An 11,916-nucleotide genomic window follows, 5' to 3' on the forward strand; every position below is an offset into this window, starting at 1 on the left:
TTGTTTATTGTTCTCTTTTATCCTCACACCGGTATCTACTTGTCTTTCCTCCTTTTTATTTTATTTTATATATTTTCTTATAACTAATGCTGTTGATGTATTGTAATTTTAAGGGTGTCTATTACCATCTGGCCAACAGCTGGAAATTAGCCATGTCGGCTAAAGCTGCACCATTTACTGTTTTTGTGGCAGTTCATCGATGGGGACTGTCCACGACACTATCAATAAATAAACTAAACTAAATATGGCGTTACATTTGAAACTCCTGCTCCGTGCGCAAGCAGACCGCTGCACACACTCTCTCTCCCTCGCTCGTTCGACCTCTCCAGCCTGTGCGCGTACAGCTTTGCCTGCGCTCGCTCAAGTTGTCACAGCGTTACAAATGTGCTACAAAACCAACCAATCGGAGAACTCGAGAAAGTCAATTCTGATTGGCTGGTCCAGTGCCACGTAGAGAAAAGAGTTGCGACAGCGGAAGTCCAAATTGCTTGATTGTCACATGGTTCAGAGAGACCCAGAAAGTTCCCGGAAGTTCGTGGCGGGCCATTTCAATCACGATTTGAATGCATTAATAACAGGATAGAAATGCAATTATTGGTAATTAGTGGTCAATAAAGGTTTTGATTTGCAATATATATACAACATATCGATATGTGTATGTAGTTCCATCAATGTGTTTGTTTTTTTTAAAGTAAAATGTGCTAACATTTGAGGATTAAGTAAGTACTTTATTGAGACCAATTGGGGAAATGTTTACGCTGCAGCAGCAAAAGACAAGGCATTGTACATTAGACAGTTAAAAGACTAAAATTAAACAATCGAAAATGTAAACATCTTAAATAGAAATAACATAGCATTACAAAAAGTAGAAAATATACATAGATAGTGTGAACAGCTATCTTACCTGTTAACATATACAGTACATGTTAGGCTAACGTTGCCTTGGTTACAGAGCCTGTTGCTCTTGTTTATTGCTTTGAATTCTTTAAAACAAATATTATCTTCTTAAACCTGTATGGTAGTCAGGAGCATCACATCCTAATGTTTATTGATATATTTAGAGGGAGGGAAGGAAGGTTTCAAAATTCAGATTAGAATAATTTCTACCATTTCTTTAATTCATGGTGGTTTCAGTAATCCCATGGTAATTGAGGACCTAAGTCATCTAAATGACTAATGTCATCTTTATGACTTTCAGAAAGGACAGGAGACCCACAGGTGCCTATCAATTGTCAACGGACGGCACAATGAGTCAAAGCACTAGCAGCAGCATGATGATGATGTTACATGTGTTGTTTTAGGAACATCCATGTAAATAAATGGAATTCAATACACATTCAATAGCATATCATGCAGTTTGTCTGTGCCTTTTCCTCTGTGTTGTCCTGGCATATAGTCTCCCCCATGGTTTGCTGTGCTGCCTGCCTGGGGATGCTCCAATCGCTCAGAGAAAGGAGTATGAATGTACAGCTTCCCCACTGACACAGAGAGGAGGAAAGAATGGCTGGCTCAAGTCAGCAGAAGCAATTTAACTATCACAAAAGACAACAACAGCAACACTACATGTGAGGTAATCATATTTTGCACAAAACGAAGACCACACCATTGGGAAGCTTAATGTCTGTTTAATCAAAATAAGGAACAGGGAGAGGCTTGCAAAACTCTGGGAGTTGAGACTCAGGTGCAGGGTGAGGGTCTCAGTGCAGGTCTTCAGGCTCCATTGAATCCCCCTGGGGTTCTTGTGCTGAAAGAGGGAGACACAGACAGGAGAAAGGGTTAGATACATCTAGCAACCTATGGGAAATTGCTGACCTATTTGAAACTTACCTTGTGTTTTCACTCTCACTTAAGTCCCTCTCCCTTTGCCATCAATCCAAAACCAGCTGAGCTGCAACATAATACAGACAGGTAATAATCAACAGAATCACAAGGACAATATGGCTCTGCTAAAAACACTTTGTTTGGAAGTCTCAAATATGCAAATCCATATCAATAGCGATGTATCACAAAAATAGCTCTCTTCCTTATTATTGTGTAACGTTAACTATATTATACTAGCTTGAACTCCAAAATGGATATCCTCATTGCATCAACTCCACCCACTACAATCACACGCCCCAATGTTATATTTAACTAATATGTAACTCCCTCCACCCCGGATAAATGCACGTTAAGAAGCCCCTTTTCCCTAATTCCACAACGTTGGATGAAATAACATTAGGAGAACGGATTAGTAGGCTGTTCATGGTTAACGTGTGTTGCTAACTTTATCCTAGCCTAATCTGTTTAGTTGTCCGGTTGAAAATGAACGCAAGCTCTATGCCCATAACAGGAAACAGAAGTTGGTCCAGGTTCTGGTCAACGCAAAATTGTGATAGAGAGAGAAACATGTTTTGTCATGTTTTGTCCTCTAATGCTTACAGCAAGTAATCAATACCTCAGAAGGGTTCATGTAGGCTGTTTGCTTAAACTACCCATATAGCTATGTTACCGGCTAGCAAACTCAGGCATTGCAAACAATAACGTGACATCAGAAAACTAGAAATGTATAACTCACCTGACACTGTGGCGTGTTATTCTCTTCATTCGAGTCTGTCATGTCCTGTAAATGTCAACAATGGATGTGTAATAAGAACGTCAACAGCCTGATGACAACCGAAAATCCCTCTCTCATCTCAGATAGAAGATATGATTGGAGACGACCAGCCAATCATAATTGACCTTCTCGAGTTCTCCGATTGGTTGGTTTTGTGGCACATTTGTAACGCTGTGACAACTTGAGCGAGCAGGGAGGCAAAGCTGAGCGCGCACAGGCTGGAGAGGGCGAGAGAGCGCGTGCAGCGGTCTGCTTGCGCACGGAGCAGGAGTTTTATGAGAGAAATATATTTCTCTGTGCTCAAACATTTTCAAGTGCGCGCTCAATAGCATTTTCTATGCTCAGCATGTTTCATTGCGTGGTCAGGATAGAGGCACAAATATAACGCCATATAATAACACCTCTATCAGCTGACACCAACAGGCAGGAACAGGGAGACAAAACACTGAGAGCACAGCAGCCAAGGTTAGGTGCCTGTGCTCAGTCAGGACAGTATGAACTGATAAACTGGGTCAAAGTTATGGGCCTTGGAAAATATTTCCCCAACAGTCATGACTTGGGTTTTGTGTTTTCTTGTTGTGTCTTGTCTTATTATCTGAATTTTCGTCCTGTCTTTATGTTCTCCCACTTTTTGTGATGGTCTGCCCCGCTCTGATCCTATCCATCTGTGCAGTGGCGTTTTTATATGTACAAAAGTGGTGGGGCACAAAAAACTTAGATGTCTATAAGCTTCTGCAGTGAGGCTCATGGCTGGTGAGGCACTGACTCTTCAGGTTTACAAATATTATATTTTGACCTAAATCAAAATATAATATTATTTTCAAAAGCTTTTTTTGTGTGATGCTTCAATTACTTTTAAACAGACAGTTCAACAAAAGGATACCCACCATTTTTTATCATTTACATATTGAATTGTTCTCTCTTAGTAAGATCCCATTTTCAATCAAATGGTAGTCTTACCTTGACTTGAAGATGAAGTCCATTTGACTATCCTTCTGGACAAAAATCTCTATTACTTTTTTTGTAAAAGTCTTCCTTATCTTCTTGTAGTTTCAAAAGTCTATCATAAATCTAATCGATAGATTTATGATTAGAAAATTAGAAAAGTAGGGTAGACATGTGGATATTATCCGGCTGAACAAAACGTGCATTTATCTAATAGGTTTTGTTTCCCACAGATCTTATTTGGAGCTATTTTCTAAAATCCTAAGGAGAAATCTCATTGCTTTTTTGTCGAGGGAAGCCATGCGCAGCTTACTTCCTGGTTTTAGGATGCCTCACTGCAGCTCTCTCGTCTCCTCTTCACACACCACACTTTTCGCGGCACACGTACTGTTACAGAAATCTTAGACCCAGTCAATACTGTGGAGATACACAAGTCAGAAAGATCAACAATAAATGGTGAAACAGACAGAGTTGTCTTTCTGGTTATTTATTTGAAGCTTCAAAGACACAGGTCTCACAGAGTATAGGATAGTCTGCAGGAGTGTGCACAATAGTCACAAAATAGCAAAGCTTATATACAAGAAAGGGCGGGCAGACAGAGTTTCCTCAGAAATCTGCTTTCACACATATTGTTATGGGAGTCCACAACTTTGTGTGAAGAGGAGTAGTTTCAACATAGTCTGTCAAATCAGCTCTGTGGCCTTGAAGCGCTTGGGAATAAAAACCCTCATTAGAGTATGCAGAGAAAACAGCACATATCAGGAAATGGTGCAGTAGTGTTAGACAATGCTCTTAGAAGCATTTGGTTGTATCATATAAGGTAACATAAGAAATTGCCACTACAGTACTTACAGCCAATCAGCTCTGAATTATGTGAGATGACGTATCATGGGGATGGCAGCTCAATGCCCCTATGGTCATTATTTTTTTGCCACACACATTAAATAGGAAAATATTCTGAGCATGCGCAGTGTAGTTTTTACAGTCACCATTGACTTAGACAGTGAGAGGGAGGGGCAGGATCGGGTTTTGTCCCACATGGCTCAATAAGCACACACTGTAGACCAGGGGGTAGGGAACCTTTTTCCTCTCAAGGGCCATTTTTCAACATCCTCCGAGGGCCGTACAAATGATTGACCTCTGCTTAAAAAACAAAAATCACAGCCCATTCATTTCGCCTTTCTTTCATGCAGTGCAAACAAAAAACTATCTCTTAATCCAGATATCTTACCATGACTCGCGTTTGCATGCACGTGCACGGTTGTGGCATGACCACCAACATAGAAAGATATGGACACAAGATGTGTGCAAATGTATTTAGTTTCATATCCATGTGGAAATGATTTAAGTGGTGGGGGACCTAACCTCCTCTAGGGGGGTCCGGAAGTTTTTTTTTTTTTTTTAAATCAATCAATCAATGTTTATTTATATAGCCCAATATCACAAATGTTACATTTGTCTCAGTGGACTTCACAGTTTGTACAAAATATCAGTATGACAATACGACACCCTCTGTCCTTAGACCCTCACATCGTACAAGGAAAAACTTCCGAAGAAAACCCACAGTTTAAAGGGAAAAGTGGGAGAAACCTCAGGGAGAGCAACAGAGGAGGGATCCCTCTCCCAGGACGGACAGACGTGCAATAGATGCCGTGTGTAAATAGAAAATATAATACATTTGCAACATAGGTAGTCCAAATGTTTTTAAATGCATGTGTGTATAATAGGAAGATGAATCCACGAGGATATCCATCCAGGACTTATGATCCAGGACCACAGCCAAGACTCAAGATCCGGGGCTCGCGATGCAGGACACAGGACCGCAGGATCATCCATGACTCCGGATCCCAGCGTATATAGACACAAAAAAGAAAGACATTTGGGGAAGCTGGGTTAATCGGAAACATGAGAGTACACAGAAATAGACAGAGAGAAGGAAGAAGTAAGATGTCCCCCGACAAACTAAGCCTATATCAGCAAAACTAGTGGCTGAATCTAATCAGCCCTAACTATAAGCTTTATCAAAAAGGAAGGTCTTAAGCGCACTCTTAAAAACAGATAGGGTGTCTGCCACCCCAATCAATCAATGTTTATTTATATAGCCCAATATCACAAATGTTACATTTGTCTCAGTGGTCTTCACAGTGTGTACAGAATATCAGTATGACAATACGACACCCTTAGACCCTCACATCGTACAAGGAAAAACTTCCGGAGAAAACCCACAGTTTAAAGGGAAAAATGGGAGAAACCTCAGGGAGAGCAACAGAGGAGGGATCCCTCTCCCAGGACGGACAGACGTGCAATAGATGCCGTGTGTAAATTGAAAAGATAACACATTTGCAACATAGGTAGTCCAAATGTTTGGAAATGCATGTGTGTATAATAGGAAGATGAATCCACGAGGATATCCATCCAGGACCGATGATCCAGGACCACAGCCACGACTCAAGATCCAGGGCTTGCGATCCAGGACACAGGACCGCAGGATCATCCATGACTCCGGATCCCGGCGTATATAGACACCAAAAAGAAAGAACTTTGGGGAAGCTGGGTTAATCGGAACATGAGAGTACACAGGTATAGACAGAGAGAAGGAAGAAGTAAGATGTCCCCCGACAAACTAAGCCTTTATCAGCAAAACTAGGGGCTGAATCTAATCAGCCCTAACTATAAGCTTTATCAAAAAGGAAGGTCTTAAGCGCACTCTTAAAAACGGATAGGGTGTCTGCCACCCGAACACAAACTGGAAGCTGATTCCACAAATGTGGAGCTTGATAAGAAAAGGCTCTGGCTCCCATTGTACTTTTAGAGACTCTAGGAACAACCAACAACCCTGCATTCTTGGAACGCAATGCCCTAGTAGGACAGTAGGGTATAATGAGTTATTTAAGGTAAGATGGCGCCTGCCCATTAAGGGCTTTGTAGGCGAGAAGAAGAATTTTAATTTCTATCCTGTGTTCTATAGGGAGCCGGTGTAAGGCAGCCAGAACAGGAGTAATGTGGTCCCTTTTCCTAACTCTGGTTAGTACACGAGCCGCAGCATTTTGAATCAGCTGAAGCGACTTGACTGACTTCTTGGTACTCCCTGATAATAAGGAGTTACAATAATCCAGCCTTGATGTAACAAATGCATGGACTTGTTTCTCTGCATCGTTTTGAGGCAAGATATGCCTGATTTTTGCAATGTTATGTATATGGAAGTAGGCGGTCCTTGAAATTGATTTTATGTGGGCGTTAAAGGATAAATCCTGATCAAATATAACACCAAGATTCCTTACAGTCTCACTGGAGGCCAAATTAATGCCATCCATAGTTAGTATATCTTTAGATAATTTGTTTCGTAGATTCTTCGGACCAAGTACAATAACTTCAGTTTTGGTCATCCACGTTTTTAAGTCCTTAAGGCAGTCTTGAATTGTATTTAGATGATTAATTTCATCAGGCTTGATTGATAAATATAGTTGTGTATCATCCGCATAACAATGAAAATGTACAGAATGATTCCTTATAATATTGCTTAACGGAAGCATATATAATGTGAACCAAATAAGTCCGAGCACTGAGCCCTGTGGCACTTCATGGAAGATTCATCATTGACACGTACAAACTGAGAGCGTTCAGATAGATAGGACCTAAACCAGCCTAAAGCAGTTCCCTGTATGCCAACTAAGTGCTCTAGTCTTTGCAATAGACCCTTTTTGTGTTTGTACACAATGATGACGTAGCACGTATGCGCGCGCATAGTGGCAACAGAAGGATGGCGGAGATAAACAGCTTGTCAAGCTACGCAAGGGGATTATCAACTAAAGATCGTGAATATTACCTTAACAAGTTGACTTTGACAAATGGTGTCCGACTTCCAGATCCGTGTTCTATTGATGAGTGGGTTGAAGACGTTAGCAAGTGGCCGAATATACAGTGGCCAGATATATATACCTATTTAATTGAGAAACCGAGCGTGTACACCAGAGAGAAATTACGAGCCTATAAATCACTGGATGCTTACGAGTACGTTGTCTGTGGTCATGTACAGAACGTCAAATACCATGACATAGACTCAGAATTTTGTATTTTGAGATCAGAAATTCTCCCTAGTCAAAGACAAGGACACAAGACAACGATGTATGAGGCTTGGGTTATAATCAACCAACGAGAGAACTATGTCCTCACAGCGAATTGCACCTGTATGGCGGGGTAAGTAGCCTATTATTTGGTGTTGTGGGCTTGTAGGTAACAGTTCAGGGGTGTGTTACTATCCTTTCAGCTGGCTATTACTCTCCTTTCCATATCAAAAATCGTATGCTTTGCCCTGTAACTTTCTCATCATAACCAGGGTTCGAAACTAACATTTTCATGAACAACAACACAGTGACAACAGGGTTCAAAATGTCAGCAGCCAATATCATTCAGTTACATTCAAAACCTGATTAAGCTTAGGATACTTACTCACATGTCTAGTAAGTTAGATGTTTAACTACTTCATAGCCAGAGCCGAGATTTGTCTGAGAGCAAATGTTACTTTCAAGCCCAGTATGTTTATTATGATTTTGTGAAATTTCAGGCTTGGATCATGCTGCAGCCATGCAGCTGCAATATTATTCAAAGTTGAGCTCTATGTTAGGATGGGAAGGACAGAGAAAGCAGCGGTTACTTCTGGAGTGTGCATGTGGAAAGACATCAGCAGGAAAGAAGTCAGACCAGCTCCATTGAGGGAAATCAGCTTCCACAAACCAAAGAGGCTTGGCAGGCAACTTCCAGCAGCTTCAACATCTGCTAGGAAGAATAGTATCACACCCAGAGGCATGTAATAGTTGACAGAGCCTAGATAAGTTTCCTTTTGCCATAGTGCATTTAATTAATTCTCAGGATTTCACCTCAGTGTTTTGACACCATAATGTAGCCTGAGAAAGGTGTTACTTGGTGATGCAGAGATGAAAAGGCCTACAGACCAACGTGGCATCATGACTTTTTGTAAACATACACGCTCAGTTTGAATAGTTTCAGTATCATTTGTTATGTTAGTTTGAATATGTCTGTCCTTTTGTCTTCAGATTACCGATTCTAGAAATTCGATTGTTTGTTATCTACAGCTTAACTGGTCTGGTTTTAGAATAATTCAGTCATTATTCTTAAAATGTGAACATTATGCAGCACACAAATTGTGTCTTTTTGTTGCTCTATTATCAGTGTTGACAGATGATGACATCCGGGAACTGCGGGATGTGGACCCAGGTGCTGCAGTGCTGACGAGCCTGGAAAACAGTGACACGGACACTGCATCGTCTGACACTGATTCAGAGGAGCATCCAGACTTACCTGAGCCCTTGACTGCTTTATTTGATGCAACACTCCGGGAACTCTCACCACAGGAAATGAATATGAAATGTGAGGATACATTTCACAAACTAAAAACTACACTACAACCTCAACAATGTGAGAAACTGGAATTTGTGACACGGAAACAGTCAAGGTCAAATGAGTGGCACACCTATAGGGCTGGTCGGATCACAAATTTCACCATGCAGCCACAACTGACAAGATCAGCAAAACATACCTAAATGACATAATGCAGTACAACAAAACAGAGTTAAATGTCCCATCTGTGCTCTGGGGTCAAAACATGGAGGAAACGGCAAGACAAGCCTACACTGCATTTATGTCCCAAAGCCATCCAGATTTCAGCATCAGCTCATGTGGCTTAGTAGTGCAACCTTCTGAGCCACACCTTGGATCATCGCCAGATGGGATAGCAAGATGTACCTGCTGTGGCAAAGGGGTGGTAGAGATAAAATGTCCCTACAAATACAGGAATAGCCTTCAAGGATGTACAGAAGACAAGCAGTTTTGTCTGGACAAGTCATTCTCGTTGAAACATTCACACACATACTACTACCAAACTCAACTTCACATGTTTGTGTGTGGTGTTAGCTACTGTGACTTTGTGTTGTGGACTAAGGAGAAGTTCATTGTGCAACGTATCCTAAGAAATGAAGAGTTTCTGCAGGAGGCTTTGCCAAAAGCACATGACTTCTTTAGCTCGAGTGTGTTGCCTGAATTACTGACAAGAAGACATGATCCTCTCTTGGTGTCACAGAGAGCCTGCGAATACTGTGAAAGACCAGATTTTGGTAAAATGATAATCTGTGTCAAATGCAACAACCACATTCACTACAGTTGTGCACACATAAAAAGGAAGCCAGCAACATGGTTATGCAGGAAATGTGTGAGAGTTGAGGCTTGAATGCCTTCATGTAGGAGTGGACAATATAATGTATTGTATTGTGATAGGAGACCAGATATGGTGTTAGATGTCGCTTATGGATTGTGTTTCCCTGGTTGTTAAAGTTCTTATCTTATTCTTATCTCATTTAAAAATGCCAGGGAAAGTGTAACATATAGCATCCATAAGATGTGTTTTCCAAATTCCATTAGATACCTTTATTGCGGTGATATTACATAATGTGTTGTTAAGATGTCAATTCTATAGACCCTTTTACAGCCGACGTCATCAAAAAGTTGCGCGCGCATGTGGGCAACGGAAGTGGTGTTGTTTACAAATTAATTCATCATCAGCCTTTTCTTTACATTTGATGTTGTTATTGACAGCTGTGTCTAGATGCACTTCAGTGCAACAAGATATTTAAGTTTTATTCTGTAATGCTATATATGTATCCATAGAGATAATTTGCGACCTAAAATTATTATTTACTGTTTACAACATACAGAACCAGTTTGATTCTAATATATTGTACATACTCCTACTTTCCATGTTGTTAATGTTTAGTGGCACTTTAAAGGAATGAAACTCTGTTAGTAACAACATTACAAATAAATGTGATACTGCACTCTGAATTGTTGAGATAATCTGGGGGGGAAAGGACCATTAGACACACCAGTGGTAGCCAATGTGGGGAGGTTTATTAAAATGTTTTAAGTACAGTAGGCCTATATACATGTTTTACAAATGTACATACATGGTTATGTGTAACTCATTTGGGAACAACACTCTTACAGAGGTTTGTGAGGGCACCACATACAATAACAACATCATCTAGTATGTCAACCTGCGACAAAGGAATAACTGTTTTTCCACCGACCAATAACTCGCTCTACATGGATCCTCACACGAGAAAGTTGTCTAGATGTGTCCACTTCTGTGCAGAAAGCTGCTTCTTTCCTTTTGTGAAATGAGGGATACGAAGGGTTGCACCATAGGCCGCAAGCTCGTCTCTGATGAGAAATCCTCTGTCTGCTAAAACCTCATCCCTAGGCTCCAAAAGTTCGAGGAAACCTGACTCCTTAGTGATCTGCTTGTCTGAAACCCGTCCACCCCACCCAGGAGACAGAAATGAAATTGCACCAGCTGGAGTGATGCCGATCAAATATTTAATGGTGTTGTTGTGTTTATAGTTTGACCATGTCTGGGCCCTGGAAGTCAGATTACTGGGTCTAGCTATGAACATTTCTGTGCAATCTATTATGCACCGGCATCTTCTAAAGTTGCGCTTGAATATTTTTGGCATATGTTTAAGTACTGCACCCTTACTTGGCCATTTAATGAGTGGCTTGAGGACCAAGGCCATAGCAGGGACCCAGCTCCGCAAAATATTCGATAAGGTGGTTTTTGATACCTGAAATCTATAAGCCAAGTCAGTATTACATAGGCCCAACCTTAATTTCATCAACACAATCAATAGGTGGTCCTCTACTTTAAGTTTGTTGTGAATTATTTCTACGCTGCCCATCATTTTTGTAATCAGCCACTCAAAAACCACAGAGGTCAGTCCTGTGAGAAAAAGCAATTGTCCAATGTTGCACTTAACAGTGGTGTAGGAGAATGTAGATTTTGCAGCTCCTCTTTCAGCTTTACATTTTCTGCTCGTAGTGTGTCAAACTCCTGTCGCAGGTTGACATATTCCTCCTGAAGTTGACTGTATCTCATGTTCAGATCATCGTACTCTCTCTTTGGAACTGGGATATCCTCTTCAGCTTTAATATAGAAAAGTGAAAAATTAGCATGTGCTGCAACCAATGCAAACAAGTTCACAATTCAGGGGTTCTCACACATTTTTACCAATGAATTTTCAAAACTTTTCCATGACAGAAGAGAAGATACATTATTGATCCCAGGGGGAGATTTTTCCTCTGCATTTGACCCATCAGGGGCCAGTGTACACGTCACACACAGACATACATAGCCATTGGAGCAGTGGGCCTGGCAGGAGCACACACACACTAGGAGCAACTCTTTCAGTGAGGGTGGGAACCCTGACAATCAATCAGTTAATTGTAAGATGAAATATTAATAAATATATTCATACCAGGACAATGATCCATGCTGCATTCTTGTTCTGGAGTTTCAGAATTAACAC

At 40.9% G+C, this 11,916-nt stretch overlaps 1 long non-coding RNA gene across 1 annotated transcript; it reads right to left on the reverse strand.

Moving 5' to 3' along the window:
- Nucleotides 1–1,651: 1,651 nt before the first annotated feature.
- On the reverse strand, nt 1,652–2,985 carry LOC139435462 (uncharacterized). Its single transcript, XR_011644700.1, has 3 exons — nt 2,558–2,985; nt 1,828–1,888; nt 1,652–1,744 (listed from the first exon to the last, which is right to left on the reverse strand). It is a non-coding gene; the product is annotated as an uncharacterized lncRNA (long non-coding RNA).
- Between the last annotated feature and the right edge of the window lie 8,931 nt (nt 2,986–11,916).

Source organism: Pseudochaenichthys georgianus, chromosome 16, assembly GCF_902827115.2.
Source record: "Pseudochaenichthys georgianus chromosome 16, fPseGeo1.2, whole genome shotgun sequence".
Lineage (NCBI taxonomy): Eukaryota > Metazoa > Chordata > Actinopteri > Perciformes > Channichthyidae > Pseudochaenichthys > Pseudochaenichthys georgianus.